Here is a 13,653-nt window from a genome sequence, read left to right as displayed (position 1 = left end):
CCACATGCAAGCAAAGTTGAATGCACACAAAGTGCTTTTATTTAGAGCGTATTAGTCTTGCAGAACAGAGTGAAGCCAACTGCTGCAGCGAAGGCTGATGGAACAGCTATCAAGCCCACACACCCATGTTTCTATTAACAAAATTTTGATGGCAGAGGTGAAAGAAGGTCAGCCCACAACAGTACACTGAGACCTTTTAATAAAAAAACCTCCTCAGTCAAGTCAATATGTAAAGAGGAATACTACCAACCCATGCAATTTTTGGTCTTTGAGCATGTAACTGTATGCACGGTACTAGCAAGGACAGTAAATGTTTCCTACTGTGGCAGCAGGGAACCCCAGCCAGCCTGGGAGCTGCAGTACTGCCCCAGCATGCAAACACACCATACACCGTGCAGGCTGAGAGCACCGTGCAAGCTAATGAACACTTCTCATCTAGGTATCCTACCCTGTATTATTTGCAGACCTCACTTGCCTTTTCCCACTTTGCTCACACCATGAAAACAAATACAGCATTATCTCTCCACCTTCATATGGAGTAAAACAACACTCAAGAAATGGAGTGCAACAGATAGTCACTCATCTGACACTAGCAGAAAGACAAATTAATAGACAAGTTTGCCTCAGCCTCACCATCTCTCAGATGGAAATAATAAATTACGTACTTCACATAATTTCTGTGAGCTTTAACTTCAACACATTAGTTCAGCAGCCTAAGATAAATTTTCATGGATGAACCAGGTATTCAGGAGAACACAAAAATATGGTCATAAACATTTTTTGCAGGATGTATGCTTTTAATTTGCTTGAATACTTTGAAAATTCCAAGGAAGTGGGAAGTGTTTCGTAACTGCTGTGTACTACTATAAGCAGAAAATTTTAAGGGAAGACACTACTCAGTATTGTCTTTTTCCTTTTCAAGCAGCGTCTTAACCTCAAAATTATTTATATACCAGAATGCTGGGTGTCGTGGGTCCACCTCAAACAGCAGCTGAAGTTATATTTGGTTGCTTATAGGTAGGACTGATGGAAACCTTCACCTTGTTCAATTTCCACAAATCCTTGTAATGCAAAACCACTGGGAAAATGAGAGGAACTGAAAGTACCTGGTAGTGGAGATTTGCTTTTAAAGGTGTCTGTGAAAAGGTTTTGTGAAAAGTATTTGTTTAAAAGCTGACCTGCAAGAGAACTGCTGAGTGCCTGCACTTCTTCTTTGATCTCAATGGGAATTGCAGATGTTCACCACTTTCCCAGGGCAGACCCTAAAAAGCCAATATCTCCTTATCTCAGTGCCTTGTGGTGACTGTTCTCCCTGTAACTGGGTAGTGAAGAACACACTACAACATTTCAGAACCCATTTAGAAGAAGCTGCAATCTCAAATCCCAGTCTGTTGTGATCTATTTGGCATCTGTGCAGCTCAGCTAGTGCAAGAATTACTGTTTACTGATCTGAGTGAGAAGGAAGAACAGCAATAATACATACCTGTGAGTGGGCACAGACATTAAGGCATGTGTTGTCATCTCTGTCCTATGACTTTCAGAAGGCACAATACAATGCACTTGAATTAAGACAACATTTTATGGTGTGCCATCTAACCCAATGGAAAGTCTGAGCAGACAAAAATGGTGTGAAACCACTTCGCAGGCTGATGGCTCCCCACACTCCTTACATCCTGTCTGACTCATATGAACAAAGCATCAAACCCAAGCAATTCAGATATTAAATGAGGCTAAGAGAGACAAGAGTGGTATTAAATAATAAATAAACCCCTTACCATTCTACAGTCTAGTAAAGCTGGAGAAGTTTTGTTAGCTAGTTCTGAAGCAGAAGTTAAAAGTAATGAATAAGTAATTTCAATGGCTGTATGGATTTCACTCATAGCACTTATTTTTCTCCTGAAGTGGTACACGTGTTTTTAAATCTGCTTCTGTTTAGATTCTAGGTTTCAGTCTTTTGTTTTGGCAATGTGCACTGTCAAGCTACTTTATAGCTAAAAAGCCAAGTCAGTAAATCCTTTTGTGAAAGTGAAACCCACAGAATGATCCCAAAAAAGAGTGCTGAGCTGATTAATTAGCATGGCAATACAGTAAGGACTACCCTGCTGCCAAAGAATGAGATGTAAGGCCAGATGCAACTGTCAGATCTGCACTACAGTACTCTGAAATCTGTCCTATTAAAATGTGTCAATGTGCTAAATTATTTCTGCAATAAATTGAGACTCCCACAGTAATAATTTCCATTTTTGGGGGAAAAAAAAAAGTCATAAAAAGGGTCATATTTGAAGCAAAATGTTGGCCTGCCTGGTAAAGCAACTATTTTATCAAGTGCTATCTAAAAGTGAACAGTGATTCTTGTTCCTGATACACAGATGGAAAGTCAGAGTAACAAGACATGAATTGACTTTAGCAATGGTAGCAAGCACGCATTCAACAACAGGTAAGTGCAACACCTGATGCACAACCCAATATTGGCTCATGACAGACACAAGCAAAGAAACCCTGTTCTTGGAGACTGATACACACCTGATGAGAATCCAGACCCTTGAAGAAAGGTGGGGTGCCACCTTGTCCCTCACAGTGACACATACCAAACAGGGGTCTGCTCAGAAGCAAAAGACCCCGCAAACCCTGAGCTAAAGGCTATGGCTGCATGATCTCCTGCTCCCCCAGCTGCACATGCCACCCCTTGGCACTGCTCCGGCATGGGGGTCCTCTGCTGAGCCACGCTCAGCTAAACGGGGCAGGTGTTGCTGACATGACCCAGACCATCCATGCTGGGGAACAGGCACTTCCCAAAGGGCAGCTGCAGCCATCGGTCTGGTCAGGGTACCGTCTTCAGCCACATGTCGCTTCGCTCAGCAAACATGAGCCTGAGCCTGCAGGCAGTGGCACAAGCTCCACAGACACATGCTGTTGTGCTCAGACAGGATCGCTTCAAAGGAAAAACAGAGCATCAAGAAAACAAAAGCCCATACCACAAGAGGGGACTTTACAAGTTTGATTCAATTACCCCAGCAGAGCCATGCTCTAAATGCATCTTTGCGGTGGCCAGAAGATGGGAGAACTGAAGTGCGACACTGGTGAAGGAGAAGTGCTACTTAAGCTAATGGACAATGTTGGCTTAAGAGCAAAGGGATAATAGTTGGTCATAAATAAATTTAGGGTCAGAATCAGAAAAAAATTCCCAGATCTCAGAAGATCCAGCTCTGGAACAGCCTCCCAAGGAGAGCAGGATAGCCTAAAACCCCCAAAGCTGACACAGCTTTATGAAGGAACTTGCTTACATTTTGGAAGGGATGTTTTAACGTACTGAATTTGAGATGAGAAAACACTGTTAATACACCCAAGTCTCCTTCACCTCACCAAGTAATACACATACAAGGATTTGTTACAGTTCCTTCACAAAGCAGAGTTGAATTTAAATTATGATCTGCCCTAGAAAGATTAAATTGAGCTCTTGGAGAGGGTCTCCAAGCTTACTTTAACTGAATGCAAACACTATTGCTCAGGAACTTAATGTAGATTTGTAACAGTCTCTGGGAGACTTTTGGTCTATGAGCCCACTACTGGCTTCCAAAATTTTACCTGATACTTAAAACTGCACATGGAACCAGAACTATGAAACTGTCCAAAATCCCCTTTCAGTGCAAATGTACAGAGATGTTTATTTGATATTGCCAAATAACCTGAAACTTCAGGCTCCTGACATGAGCAAATCATCTCAGTTTTCTTTTAACCATTTTACTTCATCCTGCCTAAGCAAACCTAATTGGAGACTGGAGACCTGCTCATCTGAAAGGTGAGACAGGCTGAGGCATTTCCACCACGAGCCAGCAAAGTGAAGCCTTACATCTAGACAAGGAAATCATCAGAACAAGCAGCAGTGGAGGACCAGAACACCCTTGAGGGGCTCAGATAGGGAATTTATATAGCCTAACCAAAATGAGCTGCCAGCAGAAATCTACTTCAAAACATCTCCACAAATCTGAGCTGTTTTACCACTGCCGAAGGCCAAATCCTTAAGTGCCCACCTCCACAGCCTAACTTCAACTAGATGGCTCACAAATGCTAAGCAAAATTATGTGCATAGTATTTTCCAGATCAGATCCTAAGGCTACAACCTGTTTCTACTGGAAAGCCCTTTTTAGTTCACTGCATTTTCCTTGGATTTTACATAAATGTTGCTGGAGTTACACCAGCAGCAAAGAAGATTCCACAGAGTATAAAGAAAATCCATCACACCGCTTTTTAGGTAAAGGTATTTAAATTGTTACAACATTTGAAGCTGGGCAGAAAAGACAGGAAGGAATAGTCTTCCCTAAATGTGTTTCTCTTTGAACTAAAAATAGCTTATTACACATCAAACATATCAGTTCATTTCATTCTTTTCACAGTGATAGCTCTGTAGTGAATCTTGATGAATACAAGAAAAACTGCTGGCAATTATTGTCATTTCTGGTTTCATGCCAACAGTGACCAAAGGGAGCATTTTGCCTTGGGCTTTAAGCAAAGAAAGACTGATATTGCCTCTTTTTTTAGTGTTTCTCTGGAATGAAGGACATTTTTAAGGACCAAGAGGACCATTTATTGGCCAAAAAAAACCCCAAACCTAAAAACATCCGAATAGTTTTTTTCAAATACTTTTTTACTTCAAATGTTTTAACCTTTTTCAGTGAAATATTTTGAAACTTATCTTAACTACATGTAACTCAAAATACAGTCTCCCACACCAGAATAATATGTATGTCAGTTTTCAGTGCAATTAAACATTTTAGGGGACTGGAAACTTTTCTAGGTTAATTTTTTGCCAAGGAAAACAAACATTTGACAGTTATCTTTTAGTTGAAAAAATATTTATATATCAGGTTTTGGGTTTTCTGCTTAGATCAAACATTTAGTTACTGGCACAGTGTTATTGTCCTCTAAGAAAGGTCATGGTGACAGTTCGCAAAGATGCTCCTTTGGTGCCAGAGATAGAGGCCTGTCTATTCAACAAGCAGAAACTAAACTATTTGATCTCTGCAACTTTATCATGCTAATGATATGGCCTCTTTTTATCTGAGTCTGCTCTTACTTAAGTTTTATGCTTATTTTAGCTCAAGTTCCAGGGAATGTTTTAATTGTGGATGTCTGAATGAGCCAAATGTACATTTTGAAATGGGAAAATAATTTCATTTGCATGTTTTTATAACTGGAAATAATACATTATTCATTGTGAGGGTGGTGTATGATATGCCTTTTTTTTTTTTTTATTTTGTAAAAAGAATAAACCACAGTGCAGGTAGGAACCAAGCCGAGGTGTCAGGTAAGTGTAAGGAGAGCACTGCAGACTGGTGCTATCACACCACAACTGAATTTGCGATCTAGAACGTGGGTGGTTTGCCAGCTGTAGAACAGGAGTTTGATATAATATGCCCCACCAAGTAGCAATAATACAGTGGCTGGTATATGTCATATTCAGTTTCTGGATTATACAACTTCAGTGTCTATCTGATAGTGAAAACAATAGAGCTTGCTAAATTTCACTATAAAAATCATGACATTTCTTGCAAGTTTAATTAAACAACATTATATTCCTTAACATTACTCTGGTTAACTGCTATTCTGTTTTCCTGTTATCCACTTCTAATTTGTATTATTTCACTTGATGCTTGTAACAGGCAAAAAGATTTCAATATGTGTCAAGAAAAAAGATTATGTGGAACTCTGGGAGAAGCAGCATTTCCTTTTATCTTTTTAATGTATATTTTTTAATAATTTATGTTTTCCTTTTATTTTTAAAGCTACTTCTGTTTTAGAATGTATTCCAAACTGGGCAGACAAATGGATGCATTCAAGAAAGTCAATTAACAAAAAATCACATTTTTCATTTTAAATCAAAAGCAAAGCACATTTGCTATTGGCAACATGTATTTCAACACACCGGAAATGTCCTGATCTACAAGTCCAAATATATGGAAACTAAAGACATGATCTCCAAAAAGACAGATACAATAAAACTTCTTATCTTAGCACTTTTTTTTTCCTCAGAAAAAGGAAACTTTGACTGGCTCCTGTTGGTGGTAGGAAAAGCTACTAGCAGGACAGAGATGCTAATCAGGCAGTTTAGAACTATGATAGAATCACGATGTCCAAAGAAGAGTCACCAATACCATAATCTAAAACAAAAAATAGCTGTACCTTTGAAAACACAGCATCTTCCTTCATCTTGCTGGTTTTAAAGAAAGCATTTGGCCTTTGCTAAAGCAGCTATTTTCTCTCTGACTGTTCAGTTACTTTCTCCTGGAAACTTTCCTCGACATTTTTTACCCTTGATTGCTAGTCCTTTAAATTTAAGAACGAACAGCTACAGAGATGATGGTTTGAAGGCACAATCTGTTCACTGACAAGTACTTTTTGCTTTTTTTTTTTTTTTTTTTTTGGCACAGGGTGGGTAACTTCTGTTTGTATTCTTGTTGTCAGTACTATGAGAAAGATTTGTTACTGGAAAAAGTTAAGCACTGCACCAGAACTCTCTGTGAAGAACATAAAACAACCATTTAATTTCTCTTTAAAGGACAGAGAACAGCTTGTTTTGGTCTTTGAATTTTGCCTTGTTAGGAATGAATGAAGTAGGGTATTCTAGGTGTAAAAGGTGTGTCTTAAAGAGGCTATGTTTTAAAAACTATATGTGCTGGGGAGTTAATTATTTATTTTTGTAATTGTTTCTTTAACTCAGTCAATACTTCTAGTGGAAATCTACATGGCTACTTCAAATTCTCCCTGTGTGGCTTGGGTCTCCAGGTTAGCATTTTTGTAGCTGGAGACAACTAGGTACAAAAGCATCTCCATCGCTTTGCTCCTTTTACTTTGCCCTTTTAAGGTCAAGAAAGCAGGGAGGACATGCTTAATTTATCTGCTCCCAGCCCTAATGTGCAGCACTGACAGCTACAGATCCTCCAAACACAGAGTGATTAAAGTTTTCCTTCTTGGTGACTGTTGGAACGAATAAGGACTCAGCAAAACAAGTCAATTCAATGTGAATCACGCTAAAGCCATTTATTACAGAAACAAGTCTCCTTATATATGTAACTATATTCTAATCACGCGTCCACGCTCCAAGCATGGATTTGCTAAATGAGTATCGTGGGCTGTCCGTGTGCTGGAGTCTCACTGATGATACGTCCGATGATTCACGCCATTGTGGAACGCCCCTCTTTCTCACAGCAGATTCTGTTCTCAGCTTCTCGAAGCGGCCTTGAGATTCCTTTGAGCCTGACTAATTCAGCAACAGATCTTTATCTATCAAAACCCCTCCACAGGTGACTATGCCAAGTCACCATTTGCCTTCTGGCTTTAAGAGTGATCCCTCTACAAATTACACACAGCAAATCTGGTGACTCTTCATTGCAGTAATTTAATGCTAACGACTTACTTCACTGATTAGTGGGGAGGAAAAATAAATTAAAAAAATCCCAACAGATAAAACCAGCATGACTCAAAAGTCTTGCACAAAAAGTAAATTCATATTTCAGTATAAGACGTCTGCCAGTTTTAAATTGTAATGTAAGCTCATCTTGACTACTTCATGCATAGATACAGGTCTTAGGGGTTTTTAAAAAAATTATTTTTATTTTCTAGCATGAGCTCAACAACCAGCAACAGACTGGGAAAAACTGAAGTTAATTTCTGCCCAATATTGTGATTATTATCTTGATTTTATTTTTTCTCCTAGTCATGCTGTTTTGCTTATGAGTTTTATATTGTTAATTAAGTGCTTTCTTTTTGTTTGGATAAAAAAAAAAAGGGAACCAAGAGATACCAAATCCTGGTTGGTTTAAAACACGTAAATAACTTACAAGCAATACAAGTCTGACTCATATGGTCTCATAGTGTTCCTACACCATATTTATGTTGTAGCTGGTTATTTTCTAACAACATTTTATTGCACATAAATACATTTGCATTGCCATGATTTTTGTCTGTTTCTGTACTAAGCAAAGTGGAAGCAACACAGCTGCAACATTGAAATTGAAATTAAGATGATACATAATACTCATATAAAGCTTGCCTCAAAAACATAGCAACAGCATCTACGTGAAAAATGTCATAAATTTCTAAAGTGGATTTATTTCTGTGGATTGGCTGCATTAAAAAAGCAGCTTATATAGAAGAGGAAGCTCTATAAAAGCCTATAACTCAATCTTCCTGCAGTTTGATTTCACTGTGTTTGTTTTGAGATCCTTCCAGGTGTGGCACAAGGAACATCAGATCTACACACATCAACCACCATATTACAGACTTTTCTTTCTTCTGGTATCTAGAGTTTCTGCTGCTTCAGCGTGGGTTGTCTGTGTCAGGGTGTCACTGGCAGCGGGGTGACTGAGACACGGGAGAGAGACGCAGGGCTGCTCAGCAGCAGCTGCTTTTTCCTTTGAGATGCACCGTCCCTGGGCGCACTCATGGTGAGACATCATGTGCCTAAGCATGTGTCCTGCACACTCCTAATTTCCAGCAGACTGTACAGGGGTGTTGTACATCAAGCATATGGTAGAACAGGTGGGTTCAGACCTTGCCTGTACTTCTTGAATGTAATTTTGCCGTATCATAAGCCCTGGGACTGAGGGGAATGTCCATGTTCTGGTAATTTGTAAAGGGACAACGTGTTCCGAATTCCTGGAAAATAGCTCCTTTTAACAGACTGTAGGGCTGTGGGCATCTCCAAAGAATCCCCGTATCTGAAGGAGAGCCTTTGAAATCAGGCAAAATGGCTGGACTTGCTCTGCTGATGCCCGCCAAGTGCCTCTGATAGCATCATGTTGTCTAGCAAAAATGTGACTCCAAAGATGCTACAGAAAGCTTATGCTCCAGTAGATTATGTCTGATTTATGTTGGTAGCTTGTATTTTATGTGCCAGAGCTTGCCAGATGCTCTCCAGAAGGGAGATGAACAAAGGACTCGGTGATCATATGTATGAAAAAAACTCTTTTTCTATCACCATCCATCTCTTGCACCTTTACAACAACACATGACATTATCTCCAGTGCAGCTGCTGTGAAGAAGTTCATGAGTGACTGAGAAATACATCCCAGGTCTCAATGGAGAAGCTGAGGAGCATCAGTTCCGTCTCTGAGCAGAAGTCCCACCAGAAGGATGGTCATCTGGAGGGAGTGTGACAGTTCCCAGTTAGCTTAGTCCATAAGCAAGGCAGTGTAAATGCTGGAAGTCAGGTTGTGGCATGAGGGGGCTCTGCACTTACCTGCAGTACATTAGCCAAAAGTAACAAAATTAACAAAATCTGTGAATGCTTAACAGAAAGCAGCTCTTACTGACAACTGTAAAATCACACAGAGCTCATTTGCCATGTGTAGGCCAAAAGTATGGAGAGAAGGAACTGTAAAGGACATTACACTTCTTTTTGCTGTCCAACCTTTGACAAATAACTGTGGAGGAGGAGAAACGTGCATTCCCTGGTGTGTGGTTCTTTGACTTAACAAAGGACAAGTCACAGAGCTCCTCCACCCAAGGTAACAGCAGGCAAAAGACATAAATAGTGGATGGCAATGAAAAAACCACTTTCCTTGAACATCAAAGGAGGTGTTCATCCCCACCATAATGCCTGATTCATGACTCAGGAACACAGTTCTCCTGGGGGAAATAACCCCAGTTTTAAAAAAAGCAGTGGACCAAGAATGTCTGAAGCTTCACAAATGCAATGTTGAGAGGATGGATCTGCCTGATGGACTGTACTACCATTTTCTGCCACTCTGATGGGGTTTTGGGCATCAAACAGTTAGCAGATTGTACATTTTGTGAGAGATGTTTCTCCCCCAGACAACAAAAACATGTCCTGTGGCACAGATAAGGAAATGTCTCCCTTTAGAAGCATAGTTTGAAACTCAGTTGACCAGAGAGAAGATTATGATGGAGAAAAGATACAAAGGATAAAAGATGAAATGGAGGTCAAAATGCATGTTATTTTTCCTTTGCTTTTCCTTAAAAAATGAATCCAGGAAAAGAAACAGGCTGCTCTGCACAACAAAAGCTGAGGAGAGAAAGCAAAGGTGAGCTCCCTGCATTTTTGCATCCTACACATGATGTACACAGGAGGCAGGATATAATTGCAGATATGTCCCTTTTATCTGAGCTACACATCTCCTGTTGAGTGCATGGGCCCACATCCTTCGTGTGAACATGGGCAACTGCTTAAAAGAAGGCAAAAAGCCATCTTGTAACTAACTTTTATGGAACACTTGTTTTCATCTCATGATGAACTCATGACAAACTAGCAACAGAGCACCAATGGTGGGAAAAATGCTATGGGCTCACTAGTATGTTCTGATCAAATCATGAAGCACAGCAAAAATTTCTCTGCTGCTTCCATAGTGATGTACCCGGGGGAGGAAGGAATATGGCTAAACAACCATCCATGCCATCTATGGCTCACTTCATTTCAAGCCCACTCCTTCTGCAGCCTCTCCTAGGTGCTAACACCAGGACTGAAGTCAGATATGACATTTCTAGATGAAGCAAGTGAAGTGTCTCTGTTTCTTTTGAGATTTCCTTCATATCCATGGCTAAGCTGCTACGAAGCAATGCTCAGTCCAGTGAAGGGATGAGGAAAAGACATAAAACTGTGTTCTCTTCTTTATTTTTGCCCCCTCAAGAAAGTCAGTAATGTCTTCGAATAGTCAGAAATACCTTTTTTTTTTCCTGATGGAAAATCTCTAGGAGGAAAGATAAATGTAATGGTTCATTGGTTCAGGCATTTTTATACTACTTGTCACTGACCAATGGCTGGGATATAGTTGCTGCATAAGATAAGGTCGGCTGAGGAGTCACTGGGTAAACTTCTATAGACTATGCTCTACAAATGACTTTAAGAGTACAATAGTACCTACTGACCTCTTAAAACGCATTGGTAAACTCATCATTCACCTCCACTGAAAGGACCATTCACCATTTCCATTATCTAGTTCACAGGCATCTTTGGAGAACTAATTATCTTACTTTGACCCACACGTGTCCTCCCACCCCCGCCGACACGGACACACACGCACACATGATGGAGTTAAAAGCAGGTGGCCACTCTGACTTGTCACTTGTCCAAATATTACAGCAGCTTTTTTTTGTGAGAGACAGTCCGACTACACCTGATACATCTCTCTAATACTCTGGGTAATACAGGGGGAGGCAAACAGGACAGTGCTTTTATGATGCAGAAGATGGGGGAACCTGACAACTTGCATCTGCTTTGGGAACTTTCATATTTGCTGTAACTAAAAGCATGAGGACAACTTTGGATTTCAAAGAACTATGTATTAAAAAGGTACAAACTTTAAGGACAAACTTTAAATATACTAACAGAAATCAGGAATTTCGATTGCTATCTTTCTGCTCAATTTGTCTTCTTGCATACAAGTCACTGTAGTTACTCTTTTGTCTCTGCTGTTCTCAACTTTTAAAAGTAGAGCTTTAATTCCCTTCTAAACTGAAAACATACTTCTTGTATAAGATCACAACAGACTTCCAAAAAGTCAGTTGCCTTTTTTTATTACCTCTTCTGCAATCACATGTAACTGCTAATTACTGCACTAAAATACTGTGGGTGTGTAGCTGAGAAGCAGGAGAAGATTAGGTAATAAAGACAAAAATATCAATCAACAATGTGTACTATGTTTCAGAAATGTTCTTGCACCTCGTTCTCATTTGTCCTCAGCTAAAAAACCAAAAGACAGCTTTAATGTTATTATTATTGTTGTTGCTATTATTTATTACTGCTTTTGCCAAAAAGAAGCTTCATTCCATCAAAGAATGATTAAGTGACCAGACTCCCCCAGCCTGGGCAGTGTTAGCTTTGCTTTCAACTTCTTCAATCATCATTAGCTCTGGACAATATCATGTCCCATTCATGCAAAGCAAACATCACAAGCAGCTCTTGCAAGAGAACAGCTCAAAGAAGCCGGACTCTAAAATCAAACTGTTCACTTTGCACTGCCTCAGCATTGCTTATCTTTCTTTTCAGAAAGCAAATTCAGAGTGGCACTGTCCTTGTGGAAGAACTGCAGCCAAAAACTGCCTGGCACAGGCTCAGAGCAGCTGGATGGCAGAAGGTATCATGTTGATTGGAAAATGGTGAAGTCACAAAGATCTGCCTACAAGATCACATACGACGAGGCAGTTGACTTCACAACTTAAGACTGCCTCTGGTAAGAAAGAAGGAAGGGTGATTGTAATAGGAAATTCCCTTCTGAAAGGAACAGAGGGCCCAATATGCAGAGTTGACCCTCATCTTAGGGAAGTTTGTAGTCTACCTGGAGCCTGGATTAAGGACATCGCTAGAGAGCTCCCCAAACTGGTGCACCCGACAGACTACTACCTACCGCTGGTCTTCCAGACAGATGGGGAGGAAGCTGCTTCCCGTAGTCTGAGGGGAATGAAGAACGATTTCAAGGTCTTGGGAAGGATGGTGAAAGGCTCAGGGGCTCAGGTGATCTTCTCTTCACTCCTTCCATCTTCAAGTGACGATGTGGGATGGAATAGGAAAATTCGGTCTCTAAATGGTTGGCTCCAAGAGTGGTGCTACAGGCAGGGCTTTGGATTTTTTGATAATGGTTGGTTTTATAGACTCCAGTCCGGACAGTGTCACGTGGGAAAGGTTTATCTCATAGGGGCAAAAAGGATGCTGGGGCAGGAATTAGCTGGGCTCATTTGGAAAGCTTTAAACTAGGCTTGAAGGGGGATGGGGTTGTAGCTGGGCTTGTCCCAGTGGGGCAGCATTCTAAAACTGATGAGGACCCAGTGGCCTCCTATGCCCCTAGGGAGAAATGGGTGTGCTCTGCTCGCTCCCTGAAATGCCTGTACACCAATGCGCGCAGCATGGGGAATAAGCAGGAGGAGTTAGAATCCTGTGTTCGGTCGGGAGATTATGATCTGGTGGCAATTACAGAAACATGGTGGCACAGTTCACATGACTGGAATGTGGTCATGGATGGCTGTGCCCTTTTCAGAAAAGACAGACCGGCCAGGCATGGTGGTGGAGTTGCTCTCTATGTGAGAGAGCAACTACAATGTACTAAATTCTGCCCAGGAGTGGATGATGAGCGAGTTGAGAGTGTATGGGTCAGAATTAAGGGGCAGGCTGGCAGGGGTGACACTGTTGTGGGCGTCTGTTACAGGCCACCAGATCAGGCTGAGGAAGTTGATGAGGCCTTCTATGGGCAGCTGAGAGTGGCCTCACAGTCACAGGCCATGGTTGCTGTGGGTGATTTTAACTTCCCTGATGTTTGCTGGAAGGACCATTCAGCCAGCCAGCCACAGTCCAGGAGGTTCCTCCAGTGCATTGATGATAACTTCCTCATGCAGATGGTGGAGGAGCCGACTAGGAGAGGTGCACTGCTGGATCTCATCCTCACTAACAAGGAGGGTCTGGTCGCAGCAGTAAAGGTTGAGGGCTGCCTGGGTTGCAGTGACCACGAGATGGTGGAGTTCAGCATCTTGTGTGGCAGGAACAGAATAGCAAGTAGAATTGCAACCCTGCACTTTAGCAGGGCTAACTTTGGCCTTTTCAAGCAATTGCTGGGGGAAATCCCATGGGCAAGGCTGCTTGAAGGAAAAGGGGCCCAAGATAGCTGGGTGGCATTCAGGGATTGCTTCTTCCACGCTCAAGGATCA

The 13,653-nt window shown here is 41.1% G+C and overlaps 1 protein-coding gene across 1 annotated transcript in view; it reads right to left on the bottom strand.

Moving 5' to 3' along the window:
- The window catches only part of MARCHF3 (membrane associated ring-CH-type finger 3), an 80,581-nt gene that overhangs the window by 6,032 nt on the left and 60,896 nt on the right, over positions 1-13,653 (bottom strand). The window lies entirely within an intron of this gene.

The sequence above is a fragment of the Streptopelia decaocto genome (assembly GCF_964273445.1).
Source record: "Streptopelia decaocto genome assembly, chromosome: Z".
Classification (NCBI taxonomy): Eukaryota; Metazoa; Chordata; class Aves; order Columbiformes; family Columbidae; genus Streptopelia; species Streptopelia decaocto.
This window is presented reverse-complemented; position numbering and strand designations above follow the sequence as displayed.